The sequence below is a fragment of the Notamacropus eugenii genome, chromosome 5, assembly GCF_028372415.1.
Source record: "Notamacropus eugenii isolate mMacEug1 chromosome 5, mMacEug1.pri_v2, whole genome shotgun sequence".
NCBI lineage: Eukaryota > Metazoa > Chordata > Mammalia > Diprotodontia > Macropodidae > Notamacropus > Notamacropus eugenii.
Window position 1 is genome coordinate 448,543,180 of NC_092876.1, and position 23,058 is coordinate 448,566,237.

General features: G+C 36.6%; 1 pseudogene; it reads left to right on the forward strand.

Annotated features, from left to right (window-relative positions):
* Positions 1 to 15,187: 15,187 nt before the first annotated feature.
* LOC140508045 (nuclear migration protein nudC pseudogene) lies at positions 15,188 to 15,863 on the forward strand (annotated as a pseudogene).
* The last annotated feature ends 7,195 nt before the right edge of the window (positions 15,864 to 23,058 follow it).

Here is a 23,058-nt window from a genome sequence, read left to right on the forward strand (position 1 = left end):
TCCACATGAATTTTGATATTCTTTGTTCTGGCTCTAGAAAGTAGTTATCTGATAGTTTGACTGATATGGCACAGAATAAGCAAATTAATTTAAGTACAATTGTCATTTGTGTTATATTGGCTTGGCCTACCAAGGAGCAGTTAACGTCTTTCCACTTCCTTAAATCTGACGTTATTTCTGTGAAAAGTGTTTTGTAATTGTGTTCATATAGTCCCTGAGTTTGTTTTGGTAGGTAGATTCCCAAATATTTTATACTGCCTACCTTAGCTTGAAAAGGAATTTCTCTTCTTATCTCTTGCTGTTGGAATTTGTTAGTAATATATAGAAATGCAGATGATTTGTGTGGGTTTATTTTGTAACATGCAACTTGGACAAAGTTGTTTCTTATTTCAAGTAGTTTTCTTCTTGATTCTCTGGGATTCTCTAAGTATATCATCCTATCATCTGCAAAGAGTGATAACTTAGTTTCTTCTTTGCCTGCTCTCATTCCTTCAATTTCTTTTTCTCTTCTTATTGCTACAGCTAACATTTCTAGCAATATATTGAATAATAGTGGTGATAATGGACATCCTTGTTTCACCCCTGATCTTATCGTCAATGTTTCCAGCTTATCCCCATTGCATATAATGCTTGCTGAAGGTTTTAGGTAGCTGCTGCTTATTATTTTATGGAAAGTAACATTTATTCCTATGTTCTCCAGTGTTTTCAATAGGAATGGGTGTTGTATTTTGTCAAAAGCTTTTTCTGCATCTATTGTGATAATCACACATTCTGTTACTTTTGTTGTTGATATGATCAATAGTGCCAATAGTTTTCCTAACATTGAATCAGTCCTGCATTCCTGGTATAAATCCTACTTGATCACAGTGTGTTATTCTTGTGACAACTCACTGTATTGTTTTTCCTAAAATCTTATTCAAAATTTTTGCATCGATATTCATTAGAAAAATTAGCCTATAATTTACTTTTTCTGGTTTGGTCCCTCCTGGTTTAGATTTCAGAAACATATTTGTATCATAAAAAGAATTTGGGAGGACTCCTTTTCCCCAATTTTCCCAAATAGTTTCTAGAGTATTTTAGGTATTCAACTTCCTCTTCTGTTAATCTAGACAGTTTATGTTTTTGAAAATAATCATCCATCTCATTTAGATTGTCAAATTTATGGGCATGCAGTTAGACAAAATAATTTCTAATTATTGTTTTATTTTTTTCCTTATTGGAGGTGAATTCAATATTTTCATTTTAGATATTAGTAATTTGGTTTTCTTTTTTCTCTTTTTTAATCAAATTGACCAAAGGTTTTCAATTTTATTGACGTTTTCATAAAACGATCTCAGTTTTATTTATTAGTTGAATCATTTTCTTTATTTCATTATTATTAATCTCTCCTTTGATTTTCAGTTTTTCTAATTTGATATTTACGTGGGGATTTTCAATTTGTTCTTTTTCTATCATTTTCAGCAGCATGCCCAGTTCATTGATCTCCTGCTTCTCTATTTTATACATTTAGGCATTCAAAGATATTAAACTTCCCCAAGAATTGCTTTTGCAGTGTCCCATAAGATTTGGTAGGGTGTCTCATTATTGTAATTTTATTGAATGAAGTTGGTGATTTTTTTCTATGATGTGTTGTTTAACATACATTCTTTAGGATTAGATTATTTAGTTTCCAATTAATTTTTGGTTTTTCTTTCCATGACTTTTTATTACATATAATTTTTATTGCATTATGATCTGACAAGGATGCATTCACTATCTCTGCCTTTCTGCACTGGATTGTGAGGTTTTCATGGTCAAGTACATGGTCAATTTTTGTATATGGGCCATGTATCACTGGGAAAAATATATATTCCTTTCTATCTTCATTCGGTTTTCTCCAGAGATCTATCATATATACCTTATCCAGAGTTTTATTCCCCTCCTTAACTTCTGTCTTGTTTATTTTGAAGTTAGATTCATCAAGTTCAGAGAGGGGGAGATTGAGGTCCCTCACTACTATAGTTTTACTGTCTATTTCTTCCTGTAATTCCCCCACCTCTCCTCTAAGAATTTGGGTGCTATACCACTTTGAGCATATATGTTTAGTAATGATGTTGCTTCATTGTCTATGGGGCCTTTTAGCAGGATACAGTTTCCTTCTTTTCTCTTTTGATTAGATCTATTTCTGCTTTTGCTTTGTCTGAGATTAGGCTTGCTACCTTTGATTTTTTACATCAGATGAAGTACAATATATCCTGCTCCAATCTTTTACCTTTCCCTGTGTGTATCTCCCTGTTTTAAATGTGTTTCTTGTAAACAACACATTGTTGGATTACGGTTTTTAATCCATTCTGCTATCCATCTCTGTTTTATGTAAGAGTTCATTCCAGCCACATTCACAGTTATGATTACTATCTGTCTTTCCCTCCATCCTATTCCCCCTTGTTTGTGATTTTGTTCTCCCTTCTCCCTTCTCCCCCTCCACAACAGTTTTAATTTTTGACCACCACATCCCACAATCTTCCTGTCCTTCTTTAGTTGCCCTCCCTTTTACACCTCTTTACTCTTACTACTTTTTCCCTCCTTTTTGCTTCCCCTCCCTTTTATTTCCCCCTTCCTTCCTACTGCCTATAGAACTAGTTAAATTTCTGTACTTAACTGAGTTTATTGTACCCTCCTTGAACCAAATCTGATGAGAGTAAACATCAAATAGTTCTCTCCCCTCTTTCCCTCCACCGTAATATGATTTTTCCTCTTCCTGTGATGTAATTTACCATTTTCTGCCTCCTCTTTTTCACACCTCCTATTACAATCCCTTTATGCCCTTAAATCACATTTTTATCATCACACCGTTTACTTTATTCCTGTTCCCTCTATCTATGTATATCCCTATTATATATCATGAGAAATATACAGTTCTCAGGATTAACAAGTATCAATTTTCCTTATAGGGATGTAAGCAATAGGCTCATACTGAATAACAGTTTTTCCCGTGTTTACTTTTTTATGCCTCTCTTGATACTTGTGATTGATGATTGAATTTTCTATTGAACTCTGGCCTTTTCACCAGGAAAGCCTGGAAATCCCTTATTTCATCGAATATCTATTTCTTTGCCTGAAATATTATGCTCAACTTCACTGGGTAACTGATCCTTGGTTGTAATATCTGTTCTTTCCCTTATGGAATATAATATTCCATTTCCTTCTATCCTTTAATGTAGAAACTTTAAGGTCAAGTATGATCCTGACTGATGTTCCTTGATATTTAAATGGTTTCTTTGTGGCTGGCTGTATTCTTTTCTCCTTCATTTGATAGTTCTGGAATTTGGCAACAATATTCCTTGGTGTTTTCAGTTTGGAATCCCTTTTGGGAGGTGAACAGTGTATTCTTTGAATGACTATATTGCTCTCTGGATCTAGGACTTCTGGGCAGTTTTCCTTGATGATTTCTTGGAAGATACTGTCCAGGCTTTTTTTCATCATGACTTTCTGGTAGACCAATAATTCTTAGATTTTCTCTCCTAGGTCTATTTTCAAAGTCAGTTGTTTTTCCAATTAGATATTTTACATTTTATTTTGTCTTTTCATTCTTTAGATTATGTTTGACGGATTCTTGATGTCTTATAGAGTCATTAACTTCTACTTGCCCAATTGCAATTTTTATCAAATTGCTTTCTTCAGTTAACTTGTGCATCTCCTTTTCCATCTGTCCAATTATTCCTTTTATGGAGTTACTTTCTCCAGTTTGTTTTTGTACTTCTTTGTCCATTTGTCCAATTTTCCCATTTAGATTTTGTGCTTTATTTTCCAGTTGTCTAATTTTCCTTTTAAATTCTTCTGTGATTTCTTTTTTTCATATTTTTAAAATCCTTGGCCAGTTTTTTTTTTCTGTTTCTCTAATTTGACTTTTAAAATCCTTCTTCAGCTCTTCTAAGATTGTTCTTTTCACTTCAGACCAGTTCTTATTTCCTTCTAAAGTTTCAGATGGGAGTACAGTCTCAATGCTGACCTCTTTGTTATTCATACTTTGATCATTGTTCCTACAGAAAGATTCTATGGTCTTCTCTTTTCTGCTTTGCTTCTTATTCATGATGATGATGATCACCCTTTTCCTGACTTTTAAAGTAGATGTCTCCTTCTAGGGCACAAGGGGCTCTGTCCCACAGTTCTTATATCTTGAACTTAAGACTTTATGTGTTGTAGCCTCTGTTTTTTTTCAGCTAGAAGCTAACATGCTGCAGTTTACCTGGTGCTGAGCTAGCTGGTGTGAGAAAGCAGAGGCCAGGTGAAGTCTTTCTGGGTTTCCCTGGAGTTGTCCTGGAGCTAGTTGTGTTAAGTGTGGGAGAGGGATGGTCGGGCTACAGTAGGTTTTCTCTGCTCAGCTAGAGCATAGGCAAGTCTGGTGGTTGGTGATCCCGGCCACCCTTGTGTCTTCCAGATTCCTCTGTGGTGCTGAGGCATGCCTGGTGTTCTGGTGTTCATGGTTGTGGATTCCACCTCCCTGGAACTCCAGATCTCCTCCCTGCTTGCTGAGGTTGGGCTGTCTGGGATAGCTCTGGTCCTGCACTGGTCCCCTTCAGCCACAGCAAGAGGGATGCTGCTTAGCAATTTTCCTAACCTTAGGTGCTAAGACACTGTTTACCCTTCATCTGATCCCACTGTTTCAGTATTTTTTCTGGGGAAATATTTTCTGGGGCTTTCAAGGTCAACAAGGAGAGAGGGAGGGCATTTACTAATCACTCTGCCATCTTAGCTCCCAGAAGTTCCAGTAGGTGACTTACAGACATTTAATCTGCAGGCTGATAGTCTTAGGAGCAGCTGCTGCTGATACCTTGTACTCCGCGTCTCTCACTCCCTTGGTTTCATGAGCTCCCATCCTGGGCTGATATGCCTGATATTTTGCAGTGTGACTGCTGCCTCAGAGTGCCCAGGGTTTCTTGCCTGGCCCTGACACAGTGGAGACATGCTGGTACAGCCTGTGTGCTGTATGCTGTGTGCTCCTCCAGCCTCATGCAATGGATCGTTCTTGTTCATCTTCCAGTGTGTCCTGGGCTGTGTATGTGCCACAGTCTGTCTCCAATTGGATTTTGCCCCTCCAAATTTATGCCAGATTGTATTTTGAGAGGCATCTGAAGGACTTTGTCTAAAAGCTTAGTTGAGTAGTTGCTCTCACTCCAACATCTTGGCTCCAGCCCTGGAATAGAACTCTTTTACCTCTGCCTTTGATATTATTGCCTTCAGTCTTCTCTGAAACCTCTGCTCCATTTCCTCTATCTTTCATCTTCAATCCTTTCCCCACTCTTAGCTGCTTCCCTTCTTGGAATATGACCAATTCTTCACACCCTTTAAAAACACCATCACTACCAGCAGCACCAATGACAACATTTTCCTTAATCTGAAACAACTTCAAGTTATTATTCTCTACATACTCTCTCTTTCACTGGCACACTTCTAGGAAGTGCAGTCTTCTCTTTTCCAACTTAACTAGTTACTCAGCCTCCTGCTACCTAACTTATTTCCCTAATACTCCATAAGACTACTCTCTACAAGATCTCTAGAGACTGCCTAAATATATGTTTTGCTTTTCATACTTTATCCAACCCTCAACCATGTAATACAACTACCATCTCCTCCTCTTCCTCCCGGGTACTGCTTTTTCTTCATTGACACTGCTCTCTCCAAATTCTTACACTTTTCTTATTCTTTTCACTCATCTTTGCTGGTCAATATCTTTCTTTTTCTCTTAACTCCCTTTCCTTGACCCCCTTTTCCTATCCCCCCATTGTTGTGGCTTCAATTGTCACTTCTGTGCTTATCACTTCCAAACTTAAATACACATCTCCAACCTTTCTTCTAATCTCCATTCCCACATCTTCTGCTTCTTGATCATCCACAAGTAGTTGTTCAATTAAAATTCAAATTGGGGGGCGGAGCCAAGATGGCGGAGTAGAAAGATGCACATACGCTAGCTCCAAACCCACTTCCCATAAAATACCTGTAAAAAAAAGAACCACTAGCGAATTCTGGAGCAGCAGAAGCCACAGAATGGAGCGGACTAGATTTCTGATCCAGAGAGCCTGAAAACCTCTCGCAAAAGGTCTCTCGCACCTCGGACCCAGAGCAGAGACCAACCCTGCCTCAGCAGCGCAGCGCCAAAAGGAGCATATATGAGCAGGCTTCAGGGACAGAATCTTCAGCAGCTGCAGGAGTTCCTCCACCCACAGGTGACAAGGGTTGGTGAGAGGGTCTCTTTGGCAGGTCAAGAGGAGAGTGGGGTGCCCCCATAACTCAGGACCCCTCGGGAGGCAGCAGTGGAGGCGGAAGCAGACCAAGGCTCCCCAAGTAGGCAGGATCCCAGATCCACTGTTGAAGGTCTCTGCATAAACCCGCTGAGGGAATTGAGCCCGAGAGGTGGCCCTGCCCCCACCTGAGCATCTGAACTTAATCTCACACTGAACAGCAGCCCTGCCCCCACCCAAAGCCCTGAGGCTGGGAAGCAGCATTTGAATCTCAGACCCCAAGTGCTGGCTGGGCAGATCTGGAGGCGAGGTGGGGGTGGAGAGGACACTCAGAAGTCAAGTCACTGGCTGGGAAAATGCCCAGAAAATGGAAAAAAAATAAAACTTTAGAAGGTTACTTTCTTGTTGAACAGGCATTTCCTCCCTTCCTTTCTGATGAGGAAAAACAATGCTTACCATCAGGGAAAAATGCAGAAGTTAAGGCTTCTGTATCACAGCCCACTCAATGGGCTCAGGCCATGGAAGAGCTCAAAAAGGATTTTGAAAATCAAGTTAGAGAGGTGAAGGAAAAACTAGGAAGAGAATTGAGTGACATGCAAGCAAAGCATGAAAAACAAGTAAACACCATGCTAAAGGAGACCCAAAAAAATGCTGAAGAAAATAACACCTTGAAAAATAGGCTAACTCAATTGGCAAAAGAGGTTCAAAAAGCCAATGAGGAGAAGAATGCTTTCAAAAGCAGAATTAGCCAAATGGAAAAAGAGATTCAAAAGCTCACTGAAGAAAATAGTTCTTTCAAAATTAGAATGGAACAGATGGAGGCTAATGACTTTATGAGAAACCAAGAAATCACAAAACAAAACCAAAAGAATGGAAAAATGGAAGATAATGTGAAATATCTTATTGGAAAAACAACTGACCTGGAGAATAGATCCAGGAAAGACAATTTAAAAATTATGGGACTACCTGAAAGCCATGATCAAAAAAAGAGCCTAGACATCATATTTCATGAAATTATCAAGGAAAACTGCCCTGAGATTCTAGAACCAGAGGGCAAAATAAATATTCACGGAATCCACAGATCACCGCCTGAAAGAGATCCAAAAAGAGAGACTCCTAGGAACATTGTGGCCAAATTCCAGAGTTCCCAGGTCAAGGAGAAAATATTGCAAGCAGCTAGAAAGAAACAATTCAAGTATTATGGAAATACAATCAGGGTAACACAAGATCTAGCAGCTTCCACGTTAAGGGATCGAAGGGCGTGCAATAGGATATTCCAGAAGTCAAAGGAACTAGGACTAAAACCAAGAATCACCTACCCAGCAAAACTGAGTATAATACTTCAGGGGAAAAATTGGTCTTTCAATGAAATAGAGGACTTTCAAGCATTCTTGATGAAAAGACCAGAGCTGAAAAGAAAATTTGACTTTCAAACACAAGAATGAAGAGAAGCGTGAAAAGGTGAACAGCAAAGAGAAGTCATAAGGGACTTACTAAAGTTGAACTGTTTACATTCCTACATGGAGAGACAATATTTGTAACTCTTAAAACTATTCAGTACCTGGGTACTGGGTGGGATTACACACGCACACATGCACACACACACACACACACACACATAGAGGCAGAGTGCACAGAGTGAATTGAAGAGGATGGGATCATATCTTAAAAAAAAAATGAAATCAAGCCGTGAGAGAGAAATATATTGGGAGGAGAAAGGGAGAAATGGAATGGGGCAAATTATCTCTCATAAAAGAGGCAAGCAAAAAACTTATTAGTGGAGGGATAAAGAGGGGAGGTGAGAGAAAAACATGAAGTTTACTCTCATCACATTCCACTAAAGGAAAGAATAAAATGCACACTCATTTTGGTATGAAAACCTATCTTACAATACAGAAAAGTGGGGGATTAGGGGATAAGCAGGGTGGGGGGGATGATGGAAGGGAGAGCATGGGGAGGAGGGAGCAATTTGAGGTCAACACTCATGGGGAGGGACAGGATCAAAAGAGAGAAGAGAAGTAATGGGGGACAGGATAGGATGGAGGGAAATATAATTAGTTCTTACACAACACTACTATTATGGAAGTCATTTGCAAAACTACACAGATTTGGCCTATATTGAATTGCTTGCCTTCCAAAGGAAAGGGGTGGGGAGGGAGGGAGGAAGAGAAGTTGGAGCTCAAAGTTTTAGGAAAAGCTGTCAAGTAATGTTCTTGCCACTAGGAAATAAGAAATACAGGTAAAGGGGTATAGTATGGAAACAAGGGCAGAGAGGGATGATAGAAGAGAAGGCAGATTGGCAGACAGGGGCAATTAGAATGCTCGGTGTTTTGGGGTGGGGGAGGGGACAAAAGGGGAGAAAATTTGGAACCCAAAATTTTGTGAAAATGAATGTTAAAAGTTAAATAAATAAAAAATAAATAAAAATAAAATAAAGTAAAATTCAAATTGATTAAATCCAAACCTTAACTCATAATTTTCCTTCAAAACTTTTCCTTCCCCATACGCAATGCATTTTTCATGATGGCACTATCATGCTCTCAGTCATGGCTTTCGCAAATTTATCTTTGACTCTTCTTCTCTTAGGCTCCATCTTCCATCCATTGTCAAATTCTGTTGAATGCATAACATACCTTTAATATATTTCTAATTTATATTCTTTTTCTGCATGAGTTTTCAGTCTCTCCCATTGTTCCCCAGTTTAACACCTCCTTTTGCATGGTGCTATTATGTATTTCTAACTGGTCTTATTGGTTTTAATTTCTTTCCTTTCAAATCTGGCATTATTGTTCTTCAGTCTCCTTTTTTCTAGATGTTCATGTGATCACGACCACTAACCATATATGTCTCTATTCATCTGTTCTGGATCCTCTTCTCTTCTTCCTCAATACATTATTGTTTAATTAGTTCATATCATGGATATAATTATAACCTCTAGGTAGATGATTTCCAAATCTACTTATCCAGTCCTATTTTTTTCCTGAGCTTCAGTCTTACATAATCAGATGCCTTTTGAACATTTTAAAACTATGTATGTGCAAAACAGACCAGTTATCTCTAGCCCCACTCCCTCACCTCCTATTCTTTCCTCTTCCAGTCTTTGCTATTGTTGACATGGCATCACCATTATTTCAGGACCTTGGTCTCAAAACCTTGATGTCTTCTTTCACTCCTGACTTTCACTTACCCCAAATGACTTCTATATCTTTACACCGTTTAGTATATTCTCTAGTTTATTGAAATAGCCTTACAGAATGTCTCCCTGACTCAAGTCTCTCCCTCTTCCACTCCATCACACACTCAACTGCCAAAGTGATTTTCCTAAAGTAGTTTTAACCACATCATCATTTTACTTAATACGCTTCTCTATTAATACTAAGATCAATTGTAAAATTATCAATCCGGCATTTAAAGCACTTTAAATATGGTCCCTTCCTTCTTTTCCAGTGCTCTTATACTTTACTCCCTTTTTCAGAGTATACAGTATAGTTACACTGTCCTATCAGCTGTTTCATGTATAGGAATATCCACTCTGTCACTCTGCATTTTCACTGGCTGTCCCTATATCTGTAATGATTTCTCTTCTCACCGCTGTCTCCTGGCTTCCCTTTCTTACTTCAAGGCTCAACTGAAATCCTACCTTATGCATGAGCCTTCCCCCTGCTCTCCCTCCAAACACACATTGATGCTAATAACTTCTCCTTCCATTCACACTGGATATATGTGTGTGTCTATATGTAACTACACACACACATATATGTGTGTGTGTATCTCTCTCTCTATATGTATAATATGTGTATATATATATGTATATATATATATATACATATATATATATATAATGTTTAAGGTTTGTGAGTTCAGTTAAGAGATTGTATATTTGCATAATTTTAGTATGTATGTATGTATAAGTATGTCTTAGAAACAGCATGAATAGACATCATAGGAATGTGACACATTTGTGTAGAGTTGAAGAACCTGGGTCATTAACTATATAAGGGCTTAATACTGTGCTTGGTACCTTACAGGTGCTTAATAAATGCTTATTGAGAGCTTCAGAAGAGTAATCAAGATGGCAGGTAGAGAAAGCAGTTAGTATATCTTTCCCACTATTCCCCTCTAAAAAGCTTTAAAATAATATGTCAAATCAAATTCTGGAGTGGCAGAGTATTAAAGAAGGCACCCCAACGTACACAGGAGAAACAAAACCCCTCTTCATAGACCAACCCTCAGGTTAGGCTCTTAGATCTTCTTTTCTAAAAGGAAAGCAACTTTCAAGGGGTCAACAATCACTTTAATCAAGCACATGTATCATTCACTTAGTTCACTTCAAAAAAATATAGAGAAATCAAAATCAACAGACATGCTCCCAACTGTCTGACATAAGCAGTACATATATCATAGATGAACACAGATCCAACTGTCTGACCATTACATACATACATAGTTACCAGCGAGGGAAGCAGCAACATGTAGGATTTCAAAGCTTGGGTGGGGGGCCTCCTTAGTGGCTCAGAGTCTCATCTGGCCAAACAAATACTTGTTGTGTTTGTCCTTCATTCTCGAAGAGGATTGTGATATCAAAATGATAACATGACTTGCAGTTGACTTTGATATGAGTGAGGGAGGGCTTTGTAAGGTCATCATCCTCATTTTCTTCTCAGAGCCATCTGGGTTCAGTGGCCTGATATTCATCAAAATAACTGGAGATGACTCAGTATACAATGCCAGACTCTGGCCCTTTTAGGCTAAGGGTTTGAGTGAGATACACCCAATTCAATGAATAGCTCTTTAAGTAGTTACTCAAGGGATGACCCCTTTAATCAAAAAATATATCAAACTGGGAGAGGAAGACCCTGAGGTTTCCCAGGTAAAAGAGAAACAGTTACTATTTAGTATTTACACTCATTCTGTGCAAGTTGGGTGGGGGGGACCTGTTGTCCAGTCCATGAGCTCCAGAGTGAATTGGGTTTAAAGCTTGGTCTTTGAGCCAGTAAACCCAAAGGAAAAAGGCAGTTTTTGGTCATGGAAGTATACATTCCCCTGGGTAGAACACACCAGGAGAGGAAAGGAGAGGAGAAAAGAGAAGCAGCTACTCACTCACAAGTTGTTTGTCCTTCCTTTTTGAAGAGGTTCCTGACGTGAAGATGATGACATAACTTGCAGCTGACTTTGATTTAAGTGAGGGAGGGCTGTGCCATGTCACTCGTCTCACTTTCTTCTCCAGAGCCATCTGGGTCCAGTGGCTTGATATTCATTAGGATGACTGGAGATTGCATAGGATGAAAGTAAGCCCCAAAAGTAGACCTCACCTCAGAGTCTTTGTGCACTTTTTAGAGCCAGAGGGCATCACAACCTGGGAGAACCAGTGCCTCATTAACAAAAGTGTGGGCCTTCCTACAAATCTTCCTGAGTCCATTAATGGTTGGAGAAGATCTACTTTAATCACATTATTCAATCAGAGGCATGTGATTATACTAAAACAAGAAACGCATTATCAATACATAGAGCCAACAAAAGGTCAGAGTGAAACATTCTTCCAGCCCAAGACAATTTCAGAAAGGGGGTTCTGTGACATGAAATAGAAGGCTGACTTAGAACCCACACAGATGAAACACTATTGCTGGGACTAGGTTGTGGTGGCAGAAGTAGCAGCAGCTTTGAGAGCTATCAATTCAGAGATAGTGAAGGGGCCTGGCAAGTGGTCAGGAATAAATTAGGGGATTAGAGGATTAGGTCAGAGGATAAACAGAACCAGACTTCATTTGGTGACTCCATTCCCTATAACCAATTCTGGGTCATGGTCCAAGGGCAGAGCAGAGCACTTTCTGTGTGCTTGTGCTTCGTTGCTGAAGAAGACAATGTCATCAGAGAAATGATGACATGACTTGCACTTGACTTTGTTTTGAGTGAGGGAAGGCTGTGCAGGTCCCCAGCCTCACTTCTCCTCCAGAGCCTTCTGAATCCAATGACCAGGTATTCATCAGGATGACTGGAAATGTCCCAGGATGCAGTGGGAGACCTGGACTCCCTTCAGTCTCTCACTTAGGGTGAGGAAACTCCCATTCATTGAATAGAGTAGCCAGGGGATGGTCCCTTTAATGAGGCAAAGAAAAAGAAAGACATCAGCCTGGGAGGGAGACAGCAATAGTTACTATTGATAATCACTCTTAAACCAGGAAAGTCCAGAAGAGAGATGAAAATATTGAATAGATTATTTGGATCTGTACTTTCATTAGTTGTCTTGCAAAGGGAATTCCCTGTGTAAAACCAAAATGTTATTCTGCAATTTATAGTTGAGTTCTTTGCGAGCATTGAGAAGTTAAGTGACTTATCTGGAATTACACAGCAAGTCTATCTCAGAGGTGGTTCATGAACCATGGACTTTCTGACTTCAACACAAGCTTTACATCAGTTAGATATTTACAAGAAATATGAACTCTTTAGATTAGCAAAAGAGGAAACAGGATATTTAAGTAACCATATTGGAGAAAAAGAAATTGAACAAGACATCTATAAACACCCTAAGAATAAATGCCCAGGACAATATGGATTTACAAGTGAATTCTATCAAACACTTATGCAATAATTTATTTCGATACTGTACAAATATTTGAAAAAAAGAACAAGTAAAATAGTCTTACCAAATTCATTATATGATGCAAATATGCTTTTGACACCTAAACATGAAAGTACAAAAAAAAAGAATGAAAAATACAGACAAGTTGCCTTAGATGATTGCTGCAAAAAATTATATTAAATGCTTGCAAGGACATTACATTAACATACTACACAAAATACACTATGAATAGGTAATATTTATACCAAGAATGCAGCATAATCTTATCAGTGAAAAGAAAAAAGAAAAATCCTTTGATTCTATCAGTAAATGAAGAACATACTTTTGATACAACATGACATTCATTCCCATTAAAACATTAGAAAGCAGAGGAATAAATGGAGCCTTTCTCAAAATGACAAGTAATATCTATCTAAAATTAAGAACAAGAGTTATCATCAATGGTGATAAACTTGATGCCTTTTAAGTAAAATCAGGGGTGAATCAAGGATGTCTATTACTCCCACTTATTATTCAATATTGTACTAAAAATGCGAACTCTATCAATAAGACAGGAAAAAGAAATAGAAGCAATAAAAATAGGCAACAAGGAAACAGAACTATCACTCTTTGCCGTCATATACTAGGTATATGATCATATACTAGAGAATCAGCTAGAAAACTAGTAGAAACTATTAAGAATTTTAGTAAAGTTTCAGGATGTAAAATGAACCCATACAAATCATTAATATTTTTATGTATTACCAACAAAAATTAGCAGAAAGAGATAGAGAAATTCCATATAAAATTATGAAAGACAGTATAAAATATGTGGCAATCTATATGTCAAGACAAACCCAGGGATTGTATGAACAACTCCTGATACAAATAAATACTAATCCAAACAACTGGAGAAATATTACTTGCTCATAGGCAGGCTCAGTCACTATGATAAAAATGACTATTCCATCTATTAATTTACTTATTCACTGTCATACTAATCAAACTACCAAAGATTTATTTTATACAGCTAGAAAAACTATAACAAATTTGTTTTGGAAGCATAAAAGATAAAAAAAAATCAAAGGAATTAATGGAAAAAATGTGAAGAAAGGTGGCCTAGTAGTGCCAGATTTCAAACTTTATTGCCAAGCTGTAATCATCAAAACAATCTGAGTAAAAAATAGAGTGATGGATCAGTAGAATAGATTTGATATACAATACAAAGTAGGAAATTACCCTGGTTATCTCGTGTTTGATAAACCCAAAGATCCAATCTTTTAGGGTAAGAAATTACCACTTGACAAAAATTACTGCAAAATCTAGAAAGCAGTTTGGCATAAAGTAGACATAGACCAACATCTCACAGAATATACTAAGATAAGATCAAAAGGGGTAGTTTGGGCATTCAAAGGATATGAACAAGTTTTCAGAAGAAGAAATCAAAGTTATCAATAGATGGGTATAGGTGGGTGGATTCTCTAAAGTGCTACTTACTGAGGAATGCAAATTAAACAACTCTGAGGTACTGCCTCACATATATCAGACTGGCTGAAAAAGAAAAAGGGAAAATTTAAATGCTGGAGGGGATGTGGGAAAAAAATGAGCTAGTCCAATTACTCTGGAGAACAATTTGGGAACATGCTCAAAGGGCCATAAAACCATGTATATCCCTCGACTCAGCAATACCACTACTAGGTCTGTATCTCAAATAGGTCAAAGAAAAGGAAAATATTTACAAATCAATATTTATAGCAGCTATATTTTTTGTAATGGTAAAGAATTGGAAATTAAGGGGATGCACATCAATTGGGGAAAGGCTGAACAAGCAGCAGCACATGATTTTCATGGAATACTATTATGCTATAAGAAATGACAAACAGGATGGTTTCAGCAAAACCTGGAAAGACCTATGTGAAATGATGCAGAGTCAAATGAGGAAAAAAGATTAGGCTACAAAAAAACCAGCAAAGTCGTTTCTGTGATCAACTTTGAAAGGCTTAGCTACTCAGATCAAGAAAATGATCCATGAAAATTCCAAAGGATCCTTGATGAAAAATCTATCCAGTCTCAGGGAGATTTGTGATAAACTGTGAATGCAAATTGAAACATACCTTTTTTCCCTTTTTTTCTTTTTCTTTTTAACATAGCTAATACAGAAGTGTTTCACATGCTTTCACATGTTTAATTTTGATATTAAATTGCTTCCCTTCTCAAAGAGGCAAGAGGTATGGAAAAGAGAATTTAGAACTCAATTTTTTTTTAAAACAATGAATGTCAAAAATCTTTTTCTAGATGTAATTAGGAAATATTTAATTAAATAAATAAAATATATTTTAAAAAGTTTATTGAATAATAAAGAATAATGGCTTGGCAGGGAGCCAAGGCTGAACTCGCACCTTGACTGGTAATGAGACAAAGCAGGAGGCCTCCTGGCCCCAGAGCTAGGAGGAAGAATGAGGAAAACAATGGAAAGGGGTACAGACCAGCTCAGCCCTGCAACAACTCCTGCAACTCTGCTGCGAAACAGGAGGTGGAGGATGTGAAGGGGGTGGTGGTGGAGGAGGAGGAGGAGGAAGATGAGAAGGACAAAGGGAAACTGAGCCCTAACGTGGCAATGCAGCCGACTTCCCCCTTTACCGGTGGACACAGACGATGTTTGAGTTGGATCTGGCAGGTCCTTTCCTGTGAATTTTCGGCCTAAAGGTAAGGACATGGTTGTGGACATTCAGCAGCTGCATCTGCAGGTGGGGCTGAAGGAGCAGCCCCCACTCATTGCTGCTGACATCTACAGTAAGGTCAAGGTGGAAGAGAGTTCCTGACTCATTGAAGATGGTAAGGTGGTGACAGTGCACTTATAAAAGATCAACCAGATGGAGTGGTGGAACCGCTTGGTGTCCAGTGACCCTGAGATCAACACCAAGAAGATCACCCTAGAAAATTCTAACCTGTTCTACCTTGACAGTGAGACCCAAAGCATGGTGAAGAAGATGATATGTGACCAGAGGCAGAAGAAGCAGGGGATTCTGAAAAAGTTTATAGAACAGCATCCAGAAATGAACTTTTCCAAAGTCAAATTCAACTAGCATCTTGCTACCCCCCAACCTTCTCTCCCCTGGGATCCTCCTCCGCCTGGCCTGACCTCTTTGGACACCTTCTCCCCTGGAGGAAGGATTGCAATGCAGGGATAGACACAGGACACCTGACCCCAGGGTGGGTCATCAGCCCCAAAGGCAACTCCCAGGACTTTTCCTGGAGCCTTCAAGGTAGGAGAAGGAAGCTTGTAAGTCTTCCTGTTACAGAGGAAAAGGAATGTTTGACCCTCAAAAAAAAAAAAAAAGACTTGGAAGTTTACCCTCAAGACAAAACCAGGGACTTTATGAGCACATTTACAAAACACTTTTCACATAAGGTGTATCTCAACATTGCAGAAATATTCATTGCTTATGGTAGGTGGATTCAATATAATAAAATGACAATTCTACCTAAATTAATGCACATACCAATCAAAAGACCAAAGAATTATTTTACAGATTGAGAAAAAAAAGCTAATGAAATTCATATGAAAGAAGAAAAGGGAAGAAAAAATCAAAGGAACCATTGAAAAAAATGATGAGTAGCCTCTCAGTACCAGATTTGCATATATGTATATATATACACACATATACATGTACAAAACACATATATCATATGTATATATGCATTTATAAATCACATATATAATATGTATATATAAATTTAATATTTTGTTTTCCCCACTTACATGTAAAAATGTTAACATTTTAAAAAGAATTTTGAGTTCTACATTCTCAAACTATATGTCAAAACAGTAATCATCAAAATAATCTCTTACTAAGAAATACAGGAATGGCTCAATGGGAAAGATTAGGTACAAAATACACAATAGTAAATGACCATGGTAAACTAATAGTTAATAAATCTTAAATGTAAACTTTGAGGGCTAGAACTAATCATTTGACAAAAATTGCTGGGAAAAGTGGAAAGAAGTTTTGCAGAAACTAACTATAGACCAGACTTGCACAAAGACTTAGCAGTAGGTAGAGGGCAAATAAAAGAGGCTGAACTTCTGCAGGTCACAAATAGGATTTTAGCAGTTCACTTTCCAAAAAAGGTATAATTAATGAGTAAACTATTTTGCAAACTAACAGTACTAAAAAGGAAAAATTTCAAATAATATCAATTAATTGTACTTATTACTTAAGATGTCTATTTACCATGGAATCACCTTAATGTTAAAAAATAACTTTGCTAATCGGTACAAGTTAAATTAGATTTTTCAGATTTTCTTACTCTTTACTTTTAGTTAATGGGGACATATTACCCTTCTTGTTAGCAATCACTTAATCACACTCTGGAATCATGTCTGAAAGAGATTTCTTTAGAAATCTGAAAAGTTACCTTAATAGCCACCTCATTCTCTGATTTTACTTTCTTCAAAAATCATTGTTCCCCACTCATATTTTTCAACAATTTGGACACTTTACTTGTACATTGGTGTCCAATTTGTTTAAGTCGGGATGTTTTGATTCGAAATGGTGATGAAGATTGTATTCCCTCAGAATGGCTATTACTTCTTGACAAACAAGGCACAATATTTTGTCTCTCGTGGAGGTAAACAAGTATCTATTTGTCCACTTCAGATTAAGCACTCTATGTTCTGACTCATGTGTTTCTTTTTATCACTCATTTTACAATCACTCCAAAAACTTCGGTTAGAACCAAAATATCTCCACAGCAACTGCTCACATGCAAAGAAATACTGAACTGAATGTCTGACTTTGGAGAGAGTGCCATACACTCATGTAACTTGGAAGGCCGCTGCGCAGCAAGGCAGCGGAAGGAGCCCTCATTTGTTGCTGTCATCACAGAGCAGGCAGCTGCATTGGCATGTGTCTGGACTCACTTTGTCCCTGTTTAACATCAGTAATGAACAAAAACATGGCAAAAAGATATGATTCTTGTTCCTCAGACTATTGACTGACAATGGTTGGTTGCCACATGTCATGTGACAAACAGGAGAGAGTGCCCAGTGGCAACCCACTTTCCAAGTTACACAACAGGCACAATAGTGAGGAGTGGCAGGCAGATTAACCTGGGCACAGATGAAGCACTCTTTACATCTTTACTTTACATCTTTTTTTCTGGCTGTTTGAAATCCTTTTGTGGCCTGTAGGCCTACTATCCACCATCATCTCACACCATATCTCAAGATAAAATCAAAATGACTACTACATAATTTAAATATGAATGGTTATATTATCAATAAATTAGGGGATCATGAAAAAAATATCTGTTTGATCTATGAATAAGGGAAAAGTGTACTACCAAACAAGAGATAGAGAGGACCATGAAAAGTAAAATGGATAATTTTGATTACATTAAACTATAAAAGTTATACAAAAAGAAGACCAATGAAGCCAAAATTCAAAAGAAAGAGGGAACTGGGACTTTTATTATGAATTTCTTTGATAAGGTTATATTTTAAAAGCATATTGGGAAGTAGGATAAATTTATTTTAAAGAAAATAAGGGCCATTACTCAACTGATAAATAGTCTAAGGATGTGAACAAGAAGTTTTCAGAAGAAGAAACCAAAGCTATCAACAGTCACATGCAAAAAAATGTTCTAAATTATTATTGATTAGAGAAATGCAAATTAAAATAACTATGAAAGAACACTTTATACTTACTATATTGGGTAACATGACAGAAAAGGAAAATGAAAAATACTGGAGATGATGTTGAAAAATAGGACACTAATGCACTGTTGGTGGAATTGTGATTCAACCTGATCTAACCTAATCCAACCATTCTGAAGAGGAAATTGGAACTATGCCCAAAGGGATATAAAACTGCATACCCTTTGTTCCAGCAAAATCATTACTTGCACTATATCCCAAAGAAGTAAAGAAAAGGACAATATTTACTAAAAATAAATATTTACAGTAGCTATTTTTTGTGGTGGTAATGAATTAGAAATTGAGAGGATGTCTATCAATTGGGGAATGCTGAACAAGCTATGTTATATAATTGTCATGATATATTGTACTATAAGAAATGATAAGCAAAATAGTTTTTAAAAAATCTGGGAAGAGTTATATGAGTTGATGGGAAGTGAAATGAGCAGAACTGGAAGAACATGATATACCATAGTAGTAATATTGTAAGGATGATCAACTCTGAAAGACTTAGCTACTTTGATTAAGAAAATGTTCCAAGACAATTCCAAAGAATTTAAGATGAAAAATGCTATCCATTTCCAGGGAGAGATCTGATGAACTCTGAATATAGATTGAAGCATATTCATTTTCACGTTCCTTTTTTCCTGTTATTTATTTATTTACTTTTGCATCATGATCAATATGGAAATAAGTTTTTCATGAATTTACATGTACAATTGAATATTATATTTTTTGCCTTTTCTTCCCCACCTACTTAATAGTACTTTATTTTTTCCCAATTACATGTAAAGATAGTTTCCAAAATTCACTTTTGTAACATTTTGAATTCTCAATATTTTTCCCTTTTTCTCTCGCCTTCCAAAGATGGCATATAATCTGATATAGGCTGTACACATACAGTCCTATTAGAAATATTTCCACATTAGTCATCTTTTGAAAGAATAATCAAAACAAAAGAAAAAAATCTATGAGAAAGAAAAAAGAGAAAATGGTATTCTTCAAACTGCATTTCTCTCTCTGCATGTGCATAGCATTTCCATCATGAGTCTTTTGAAATTGTCTTAGATCATTGTCTTGGTGAGAACAGCTAAATCGACCAAAGTTGGTCATCATACAATGTTGTTGTTACAGTTCTCTGGGTTCTGCTCACTTCACTCAGCACCAATTCCTGCAAGTCTTTTCAGGTTTTTCTGAAACCCACCTACTCCTCATTTATTATAGAACAATATTATCGCATATACCACATATTTTTCAGCCATTCCCCAATTGATGGTCATTCCCTCAATTTCTGGACACCACAAAAGAGCTGCAATAAATCTTTTTGTAAATTTGGCTCCTCCTCCCTTTTTTATGGTTTCTTTGGAAAACTGACCTAGTAATGGTATTGCTGGATCAAAGAGTATGAACAATTTTATAGCTTTTTGTGCATAGTTCCAAATTGCTCCTCAGAAGTGTCAGATTAGTTCACAATTCCACTACATTGTATTAGTGTTCCAATTTTCCCACATTTTCTCCAACGTTTGTTATTTTTTTCTTTTTTATCATGTAAGTCAGTCTGATAGGTGTGAGGTGGCACCTCACAGCTGCTTTAATTTGCATTTCTCTAATCAATAGTGATTTAGACTATTTTTTGTATCACTGTAGATAGCAATTTCTTCCTCTGAAATCTGCCAGTTCATATCCTTTGACCATTTTTAAGTTGGGGAATGACTTCTATTCATATAAATTTGACTGTGTTCTCAATATATTGTAGAAATGAAGGCTTTATTAGAGACATTGGCTTGTAAAAATTGTTGCCCAGATTTCTGTTTCAATTCTAATCTTGGTTGCATTCATTATGTTTGTGCAAAACCTTTTAATTTTAATGTAATCAAAATTATCCATTTTGTATTTCATAATATTCTCTATCTCTTGTTTGGTCATAAAGGCTTCCCTTCTCCATAAATTTGACAGGTAAATTATTATTTGATCTCCTAATTTGCTTATGGCATCACCTTTTATGCCTAAATTGTGTATATATTTTGAGCTTAGCTTGGAAGACAGTGTAACATATTGGTCTATGCTAGTTTCTGCCACATTTGCTTCTAATTTTTCCAGCAGTTTTTGTGAAGTAGTGAGCTCTTATCACAGGAACTGGTGTCTTTGGGTTTATGAAATAGTAGATTACTGTAGTCATTGACAACTGTGTCTTGTGCACCTTATTTTTTCCACTGATCTACCACTCTGTTTCTTAGGCACTACCACTTAGCCACCATTTTGATGCTTACTGCTACGTGATACAGTTTTGATCTGGTACAGTTAGACCACCTTCCATTTCACTTCTCATTAATTCCCTTGACATTCTTAACTGTTTGTTGTTTCAGATTAATTTTGTTTATTATTTTTTCTAGCCCTATAAAATAATTTTTTGATAATTTTATTGGTATAGCACTGAACAAGTAATGCTTACCTTTTCAAACCCAGTGTGGGGTAAGGAGTAGTTTGAAAGAAGGAAGAGAATTTGAAACCCAAAAATTGTAAAATAAATGTTAAAATTTAATATTTAAATTTGTAAAAATATTAAAATGAATAATTAAGATAGAAAAATAGAGCATATGTTTTTTTCTTTGCATTTAAAAGAGACTTTTCTTTTTTCCTTTGTTTCAATTCAGTAGAACTGTATTTTGAAGGCTCCTGAAAGTCTGTGCTAATCATTAAGTTATCCTACTTAAAGCAAGGTCTATTAAAATTATTTAGAATTAGACATTTATTGTGCCTTCTACAGAAAAATAAGATATATAAACTGTTTTAAACCAGAAACTATTTCAGAAAATCTATCAAATTGTACTTGTTCAGTAATGAAATTAAATATATTTTATGTGGAAAATATCATTGCTTTATATGTAGTCTATAAATTTATATTTATAGTATTAGTTCATATAACTTCTACATATGCATAGTTGATCAATTATTTGTATAAAATATAAATTAAGTAGTTTAAATGCCATATGTACATGCCATAGAAAGTTCAAATTCCAACAAATTCCTGCATTTCAGAAATAAACCACATTCCTCTAACAAATGCATAATAAATGCACAAATTGCTTTAAGTTTTTTCTAAGCTTATGCTACATTCAATTCCTTCTTTTACCTCAATGCCTTTGTATAATTTCTTGTCTCCCATGTCTGAAATGTCTTCCTTCTTCACCTCCCTTTAAAATAGCTCTCATTCTGGGGTCCACAGACCCACAAAGGTTCCATGGTTAGAATTCATAATTTTAGTCCCTGAACTTGGATGAAAAAATCGTATTTCTTTTTACTATAACCTTGAACTGAAATTTAACATTCTTTCAACTATCCATGTAGATAATAAAACATTACTCTGACAAGACACATAAGACATACACGCACAAAAAGTTTGAGAATTAGTGGTCTAAATGAATCCTTAGCTTTCTTCTAAGTATCACTGCAGTGCTACTTCCTGCATGAGGCTTCCCCTAATTCTGTATTACTAGTTACCACTGGTGTGTTCAGTTACTCAGTTACTACTCTCACTCTCTGGTAATTGCTTTATATCTACTTTATATCAACTTATTACTTTACTTATTATGCCCTCCCTCCCAGTAGAATGTATACATCTTGAGGGCAAGGACTGTTTTATTTTTGTCTGTGTTCTAAATACCTATCATAATGCTTTGTATGAAGTGTTTGTAAAATTAAACTGAATTCTGCTACAGATAACTCAACATCAATGGATAATTGCCCGAGTAATAATAGAACAGTGCATTAACAAGATTAGAATGTACATTTTCAGACCCATGTCCTAATAATGAAATATCAGATAGTAGGAAAAAAGAATATGGAAGAATGGATTTTGCCTCCAGAACACCAAGAAAGTCAGGCCATGCTTCCATTTCTCAGGTGTTTAGGAGGAAATTCTGCCTTCCAACTATACTAACAATTATTAGCAAGTGATAGAAATATCATAGTGTATGAAAATATACAAGAAGCTATAAATCTATAGTTATGGAATTATAGCAACTTACAGTTGGAAGGACTATTAGAAGTCTGTTGGTGCTTCCCATACCTGAACAAGAATCATTACTTTGACCCTGGTCATTATGCTTGTTTGTTTGTTTGTTTTTCCCTTCCAACAGCAAAACTGTAATAAGTCAAAAAACTCTTATTAGTTGAGTTGCCACCATGTCACAATGAATATCCTACAGTGTGTACAATTCTATACATTACATGAGTTAAATACACATACCCTCACACCACATACCTGCACATCTATGCACACCCACACCCGTTCATGCCTCTCTTTTCATAGGTACATAGAAATATACTCAATAAAAATAAATGGAACTATGTAAATGACTGGTAAGTAATACCACCTAATCCAGAGGTCCAATTCAGGAAGGCTTGAATTCAAAGACTGCTGTTGACACAGTGTGTATGATCATGTACAACTGCTTTGTTTTCTAGATGAACAAGTAAACTGGAAACACCAAAGATGGATGACTTCATGACAGCCACAAGACCAGGAAGTAAAAAGACTGAAACAAGAAGGTGAGTTACTTTACTCCAAGTTCAGTACCATC